The 8,569-nt window shown below is 47.0% G+C and overlaps 1 non-coding gene across 1 annotated transcript; it reads left to right on the top strand.

Annotated features, from left to right (window-relative positions):
- Window positions 1-1,978: 1,978 nt before the first annotated feature.
- LOC121822607 (small nucleolar RNA SNORA3/SNORA45 family) lies at window positions 1,979-2,108 on the top strand. Its single transcript, XR_006063786.1, has one exon. It is a non-coding gene; the product is annotated as a small nucleolar RNA SNORA3/SNORA45 family (small nucleolar RNA).
- Window positions 2,109-8,569: the final 6,461 nt, after the last annotated feature.

The following is an 8,569-nucleotide window of genomic DNA, read 5'->3' as shown; positions in this document are numbered from 1 at the left end:
ATTTAAATCAGAGTTTGCGAGAGAAATAGTGAACTAGAAAGCTGGGGAGCAGATGAGCACTGAAGCTCTGGAAGTGTACAAGGGTTGCATAAACATCAGATTTGGGGTGAAACTGCAGTGGTCTGAACGATTGCGTCCTGACAGGATTCATTGGTGACTGACCCCAAGGGGATGAAATCGGAGGTGAGGCCTTTGGAAGCAGTTGGAAAGGAGCGGAGCCTTCCTGAAGGGGACTGAGACAGGGGAGAAGACAAGGGAGTTTGGGGGAACATGAGAAAGGAGATGGGGTGCCCACTCTCTCCTTCCTGAATTTCCTCCCTTCCCATGTTCTCATGTACCTTTTTTTTCCCTCAATGCTGTTAGTAAACTCTCCAACCCTGCTACATTATACTGCCTAGTCCTGAAATTCTTTTGGACATTGGAACCATAATTCTCCTTGGTCTCAAATCAAGATATTAGGGGCTCTCCTACTGATGGGAACCATGTCCAGAGAAATGCCTCCAATCTTGCATCCTTGAAGTTCGGAACAACAGAGGCAGTGAGCAGAAGCTGTCTTCTGCCTTGACCACAGACTTCCCAGTCTCCTGAACTGTGAAGGAAGTCTCTGGTTGTTCCTACCTTTTCTTACAGTACCCCAAACTGACAATGGCAAGAAACCTTAGCAGAAATCCTCACTACATCTGGCCAGATAAAGCCTTAAAACGTTCTCATCAAACACCACCATCAGTAAAATTAAAATACTGTATGAAAGAATGGTTTGCATACACATCAATGAGGAACATTAATGGCCCAAAGACTTAAAGATAGCCAACAGATTAAAACACAAATGCACGCACTCGTGTGCACACACACATAGGCAGCATTCATAAATAAATTCCTTGAAGAACAATGCATGTGTAACTGACCAAATAAGTCATTTCCATTCCTTACTAGTAATTTTAAACAAATAATTAAAATTAATTAAGGAGTTAAATTTTTGTCTATGACTATTTTGGAGCAAGGAAGCCATTGATCCCCAATGCTAGGAGGGCCCTGCCCATCAGGCTCCTGGGTAAAGCCTCCCACAAGGAGCTCACAGGCTTGGTGTATCTTAGTAGTCAGGAAAAATGTTCATTAGTCAAGAATAGAATCCATTTCCAGTAAGGAGAAAACCAAGTATTTATTCACTTTTGTTGATAATTTCACTCTTATAGAACTATTTACTATATACCATTATTATTCAGTTAAAGACAAGTTTATAGAAATGTTTACCATAATAAATGTTTAACATAATAAAATATGTAATTTAAATGTTTGCCGCAGTAAAATATATAATTTAAACAAATGGAAATGGGGGCTGCAGAGATGGCTCAGCAGTTAAGAGCACTGGTTGCTGGTGCTGAGGACTGGAATTCAGATCCCAGCCCCTACACTGGGACTCCAGTCCAAGGTGGGGGGGCAGTCCTATCCCTTTTCTGGTTTCTGTGGCCACAAACACAGACATAAGTACATAATAAAATCAACATTTTAAAATGACAAATAGGGCTGGGCAGTGGTGTCACACACCTTTAATCCCAGCACTCAGGAGGCAGAGGCAGGCAGATCTTTGGGTTTGAAGCTAGCCTGGTCTACAGGTTGAGTTCCGCTACAACCAAGGCTACACAGAAAAGCCATGTTTCTAAAAATAAGTAAGTAGGCCGAGTGGTGGTGGCCCATGCCTTTAATCCCAGCACTCAGAAAGCAGAGTCAGGCGGATCTCTGTGAGTTCGAGGCCAGCCTGGCCTACAGAGCGAGATCCAGGACAAGCACCAAAACTACACAGAGACACCCTGTCTCAAAAAATAAATAAATAAATAAATAAATAAATAAATAAATAAATAAATAAATAAATAAATAAATAAATAAAAAACAAAACAAACAAATAATAAAATAACAATGAAAATGAATAAATAAATGGGAATAAATAAAATTTAAAAATGGGAATGATAAAATGCCTAGTTCCTATGCTGGAGTCCCACTCAAGTATTGGTTGCTGCCTTGGTATGCTAGAGTCCTGGAAGAGTAACTGTTGACCTTGTTCACCAGCTATGGACTTTCTGGCACTGTCCATCACCAGGTTAGTGACATGTATCAGATTTGAAGCTAGGTTGGCTTTTATCCTGTCATTAGAGGATGGCGCATTTGAATTGTTTCTTTAGGGAACCTCTTAAAAGGAGGATGCTAGTGAGTGACCCAACTTCTTCAGGGACTTAAGATTTAGTATGTATCAGGTGTCTGCTGTGTCGACGTCTACAACAGTGAAAATTTACACTGGACTGGGAAGAGAGAACCACAAAGACCAGCTTGCTTGTAGTGAGGCTCTGAGGATGGTTGCCTTCCCTTCCCAGTCATCCAAGTGACTCTGGGAGAGCCCGTCTGAGGCATTACCACTTAACAAGGAACCAAAGCTCCTGCCCAACTGCCAACCTGGATACACTGCACACTGGTCAGTGAGCAGACACAGGTCACCACTGCAATCAAGACTGAGCTGCTACAAAGTTCTGGGGAGGGGAAAGCTCCCTCAGCAGCCTGTCATCATGAAGGCCAAATTCTTCAGCAGAGGAACCGAAGAGAAGATTAAGGGGTGTTGGAGGCACCTGTGTCCTGGTGGCTTGAAGCCACCCAAGGAGGTTCAATAAATGCTGACATTTATGGGGGGAAAATGTCTAGTAGTAAGGATTAAATTATGTCCATGAAATTACCACATAGATGGTTTTAAAAATAATTTTGTATCCAAAATATTTAATGGTAAAAGTTAATTGTTATGAATATGCCATATACTGAAGAAAGAAGATAATGATTGTGTGTGTGTGTGTGTGTGTGTGTGTGTGTGTGTGTGTGTGTGTGTCCACCCATAGAGCACATAATAAGAGCCTGCTTTCACAGAAAGGCAATTCCTCATCCTCACTATCCCTAGGGTTGGTTCCAGGCACCCAGCAGGTGCTCATGGTACCCATGGGGAATGGTACAACGTTTTTGTTTGAGCTGTAGGGGGTCCAGAGGCTTCCAGCCATTTCTAGGTCACTTAGGATGCCCAAACAATGCCCTGGACATACAGTGAACATGCATGCACTACTGCACTGTTCAGGGCGTGGTGTTTATGCCAAGGACACACATTCTATTCGCCTTGTGCAGCACTCTACCCAGGGTCTTCTGTGGTCCCACTTGTTTCCGTCTCTGACCACCAATCTTCTCAGTAGTGCGACATCTCCCATCTGCAGAGTACACCCCTGTCGTGCACTGTTCTGTTACTGGCAGTCCCCTGTGTCAGCTCCTTCTCCACTTTATTCTCACCAGGCTCTTCCAGGCTAACCCAGGTCTTTCTCAGCGCTCCCTCCCGAGCTTTCTGCCACTGGCCAACACTGCCCATCTGCCCACCGATTGCTCTGGCCTACTCACAGATCTTTATATGCCAAGGACAGTCCGACTCCCAAGGGAGCAAAGTCTCCTGAGCTGCATGTAGCCTGACCCAGTCAAGTGTCCGATGCCTCACTCTCAACTTGGGACACAGAACATTCCCCACAGATGCTTGTGGGTAGGAAAAGAATGGTGAGGGGATAGGAGAAAGGCCAAAGGGTAGAGGGAGAGAGAGCCGGAATCATCATTACCGTTAGGTGTGCTGCCCGCCCAGCCTGCCTCTCCCCCCATTTGGACAAGACTGGGAAGTCTGCTCCTCCACATCACCCAGTGCATTGTGCCTGGCCTCCCCATGTTCGGGGCTGCCACACTGACAGAGGGACCCACAAAATCATCACCTCCTCACCAGCTTCTGCTTCCCTGCCAAACCTTCTGATGAGGAGATGTAGTCAGGAGCCCACACAAAGGGGCTTTTTATAACACATCGGACCTGGAACTCGGGAAGCAACTCAAAGAAAACCCACCTCTCCTCAGCCATGGAAATGAGCTTGAATTTGCATCGAGGTAGGCAGAGCAGAGGCAGTCATTGCCAGCAGGCTGGGACGATGGTCTAATCCCATTTAGGGACACTCTGTGCAATGACTTATGGATAACGAGTGCTTTAAAACCCTCCGGTCATTCGCTGGCACGAGACTTTTTACAGCGGTGAGAAGGAGTGAATCGACAGAGGTGATCTCGCCGCTCCTGGGCTCTCACCGGTGATTCGTTGGACATAAATTCTGCCACAGTCTATTAACAAATACAGCTGAAAGTCGGTGCCTCTGCTTTCCATGTGGCCTCGCAGAAACAAGAGCAGTAACAGGGTAATCAATACTTCCTGTTTGCTGCAGGACCTGAGGTAAGTGAAGGCGGTCATAAGATTTCCATTTATTGACTATGATGTCAATAGGTTCCCATTCAGAGAATCATAAAACAAGTTATAGGCAATGTCAGGGTTGCTTATCCACAGGAAGGGCGCGCTGCGCATTTCACTTTTTAAAAGCCTACAGCCTTTATCTAAAGTAATCCATTCACATCGAATCTGGCAGGTGTCAAGACACATGATGTCCCGAGAAATGGACAGGCCTGGGGCTGCAGGATTCAAAGCCAAGCTTTGTTTCCTGACCTGAGTACTGAGGGGAGCCTGGGGTGCCTCTGTCTCAGGCATGCATGCAAGCTTGGCCTTGCTCCTGATCATGTACACACCCAAATGCTGCAACAAGCAAAGAAATGGCTAAACTTACTAGACGAGGAGGCCACATCTCCGTAGACTCATTTCCACCTCTAGTTCTCAAGCCCAGGAGAAGTCTGGAAAAAAAAAAAAAAAGAGCCTGGAATTTCAGTGATTAGAACCTGACATCTTGCAGTCATAGCGTGCTGACATGTGCAACAGGAATTAACAGGCATTCTCAACAAATGGGCATTAATGATTGCATAAGGGAAATCATTTATTTTAGCACTGAGAATCAGCATGGCAGTGCAGCGCCGGACCTTCAACAAAAGGGCACGCTGAAACTTTCCAAGGCCTTGTGCTCCTTCTTAAGAAGTCTGCTGGGGGACCTTAATTACGGGCTCAGTCGAGACACTTCCTACAATACAAAAACAAAGGAGGTCTATTTAAGACAGACAGAAGTTTCCACAGGCAGGCCCTGCAGATGCAGAGCAGGGGCTGAAGGATTCGGCCCAGTTGGGGGTCTCTAGAGAGATTAGAATTTTAATTGGTTCATCTTTTCAGAGCTGCTCACAGCCTTCCCCATTCACTCCTCAACAGCAGAGGCTTATTGTGTGTGCTGCGTGCCAGTCAGGGTCCTAGCTGCGGGGACAAGGAAAAGGGTCCAACGTGCCTGCCATCTAACTCCTAAGGGTGGGGGAATAAACATCCTGCGACCACAGGTCAGCGGTCTGGAGCTCTAGAAATCAAACACCTCACCTAGGATGGTAGAGTTGTACGATGGTTAAGAGCCTTGCGGCCACGTCTTTAACAAGTCCTGTGTCCCTGGCCAAGGAGCTTGACTGCTCTTGTGTCTTCCTCCTTTCACCCGTTTTTCTGAATGAAATCAATAGTCGTGCTTAGGGACACAATGAGAATCATCCAGTCAACTGATAAATGGGCATCAGGGTGTGCAGTGTGGGGTACCCACCTGCAGGGGGTGCTGGAGAGTGACCAGACACCATCACACCAGTGCTTCAGTGGGGCCCAGGTGATACAAGAGGAAAGAGGATGGTAGAGTTTTCCCTCCTGGGACGTGCATGTCTTTGGGAGTCTCTGACCCGTTTCTTCTGTACCATCTACCTGCTAAGTATGGACTAGCTGGCCTACACCTGTCGCTGGCATGTTTGACAAGCATATGTTGTATTGGATGTCCCAGGTGGCAGCTGGAGAGGCCTGGTGTTTCGAGGCCAGTGCCAGCCACCTCTGCTTTCGGTGTTATTGGATCTTTGAACTAGACTTCAGACTTGGAGTTGAACTGGAATAGGTTTAGACGTCGAGGGCTATTGGGAGAGGTGAGTGTATTTTGTGGGCAGGAACGCCGCGATGGAGGGGCAGAGGGTAGACTATGATAGGCTGAGTGCTACCCACTCTGATCCCTATGTTCAGGTCATGATCCCCAGCCCCTCAGACTATGAACCTACAAAATCCTTTGCAAGGTGATTCAGTTAGGATGTCCCTGGAATGGACTCTGAGGCACAATTTGGTCTCTTCATTAGAAGAGTTTGAGACATAGACACTCCAGGGGGTGAGGACAGGAAAACACAAGAGAGAGATACCCAAGAAAACCAACCCTGCCCACACCTTAGCCTGCCACCCCCAGCCCCAGCACTGTGAAGAAGCCCTCATCGATGAGGCTTTGACTAACCATGGGGCTTGTTTGTTTGTTTGTTTTGCTTTATTTTCTGATGGAGGAAAAAGTGGTAGGCTGGGCAGAAATTTGACTTTCAACTTTGAGCTTTTTTTCCCCTGGGTTAGGATGGGTTGTCCACTCCTATGGTTTCCCACTTCCTGGGAAGCTGGGGAGGTTCAAAGACTCTCTGGCCTGCTGTGTGGCTAAGCTGGGCCTTGTTGCAGGCTAGGTTGAGTGAACTCATTTTCTGTTTAAGGACACTGCCCCCTCTGGAAGCCTCTGAGGGCCGTTAGCTGTTTAAGCCACCTGGAGGGACTTAGTTCATTGTGGCAGCTCATACAGAGTTTTGAAAGAATTCCCTAGTTTTTTCCCCAGGGACCTGGCTAAGAAGCTCAGGTTGCTACCAGATAGTGTGACAACCAGAGACGAGCTTCCTGCCTGACTTCTCTCCCTTGCTCACCGACGGGCCCTGACCACCCGCTGACTCTCAGCACCCTCTCTGAAGATGAAGGACTGGATACCATCCGCCATTAGATGTTTCCAGCAATGTCTTTCTGGTAAATAATAATAATAACAACAGCAACAAACACCCTGAATGTTGACCTTTTTTCTACAACGAAGTGGTTTCCTTGAACAAGGAAACGACAGGACATGAGGAGAATATGGATTCCATGTTCTGATGGCTGTGGGGAGGTCAAGAGATGAAGCTCAGGATAGACATCACAGTCAGGGATCCTCAAACAACTGGAGGACACAGATGTGGCACAGTTTGAAAGTTGTATAAACATCTTTAAAGAGTGTGTTCTAGAAGGCACTTATCCAGGGTTCCCTGAGACAGGAAAGGGCTATGTCCCCCACTATGCTCTGTGTTGCCTGGAACTTGAGAGAAAGTAGTGATAGAACGTGGGCACCCTTCCCAGTATTTGTCAAGGGCATTTGTTGTATGACTTCAACTTTGTGAGCTCCCAGACCTCACAGTGGATGAAGAGTGTCAGAGAGAGTTTGGAACGAGAGGCAGGAGGAGGAAAGGCTTGGAGGGCTGGGAGTTAGTTTTTAGGGGAGTAGGTAACTCGGAAGAGTCTCATGAAGGAGGAGAGTCCACGCATTGTGGAGGCTGGTCTGAGGCGCACACTTTGCATTCCATTTTCAATCTCTGCTGAGAAGCCCAGAGAGGCGGGTTAAGTCATTTACAGGGTGATTAATTTTCTTGCGAGGGATATAGGCCTATTCCCGAAGGCCTCAAGTAATTCAAAACTAGCACAATTCAAGATTAATTCTCGGGAGGAGGAAATGTAAAGTAGGGTTTCCGTTAGCACGGAGTCTGTGCATAAACTGAGACTATTAATGCATTATAGATCACAACCTCTCATTCACACTGCTCAGAGCCACGGAACTCACGGCCACACCCTGCATGGATTGTGTGGCCAAGAGAACTACCTAGCAGACCCAAAGATGAACTGTTAGCTGTTCAAGGGACATGAAGACACCATGTTCAATGACAGGCCACCCCCATTGGGAATGTCCCATGTTCCAACCCCAGGAGGCCTTTTCTAAGGCAGTCCCACAATGCCTACCCCCCCCACCTCCAGCATTCTCCAAAGACTGTCCCCTGTGATGAGACAGGACAACCTAGTGGCCGAAAGGTTCAGCTCCAACTTTAGAGAGGTGTGTAAGTCTCTCTTTATCCAGAGAACCTCAGCAAGCCTCTCGCTTGCTTGGAACCTCACCAAGAACTTGTTACCATGCCCATTTGTTGTGGTGTGGTGTGTTTTTCTTGTGAGAGCTGAGGATCAAACTCAGTTCCTTGTACAAGCAAAGCAGGAGCTTCACCCATAGACCCATCTCCTCAGTCCTGTGTCTACACAGTCTACAGACATACTTTTTTATTCTCTGCCCCACCCCCCATCCCTCAGCTTTGGTTTTTTGAGATATAGTCTCACTCTGTAGCTCAGGTTGGCTTGACACTTCCTATAGAAACCAGGCTGTCCTTTGAATTCATGATAATCTTCCTGCTTCAGCCTTCCAAGTGCCAGGATTACAGGTGTGTGCCACCGTAGCCAGGTTTACATCTATACTGTCCACCCCAATTTTGTTGGATGCAGAACCAGGCAAGGCTTGCCTTCCTTGTGACTCTCTAGCCACGGGGCAAAGCTGGGACCCTCCAGACAGGACTAGCACCAGAGTCACCCCGTGTGACCAGTCAGCGCAGATATGCTTTGTGGGTGCGCTGGCATTTCAATAATGGTGGGACACTATGCATTGTAAAAACAGGCACATCATGGCTTCCTAGGGGCTCATAAAAATAATTGTGA

Source organism: Peromyscus maniculatus, chromosome 14 (assembly GCF_049852395.1).
Source record: "Peromyscus maniculatus bairdii isolate BWxNUB_F1_BW_parent chromosome 14, HU_Pman_BW_mat_3.1, whole genome shotgun sequence".
Taxonomy (NCBI): domain Eukaryota; kingdom Metazoa; phylum Chordata; class Mammalia; order Rodentia; family Cricetidae; genus Peromyscus; species Peromyscus maniculatus.
This window is presented reverse-complemented; position numbering and strand designations above follow the sequence as displayed.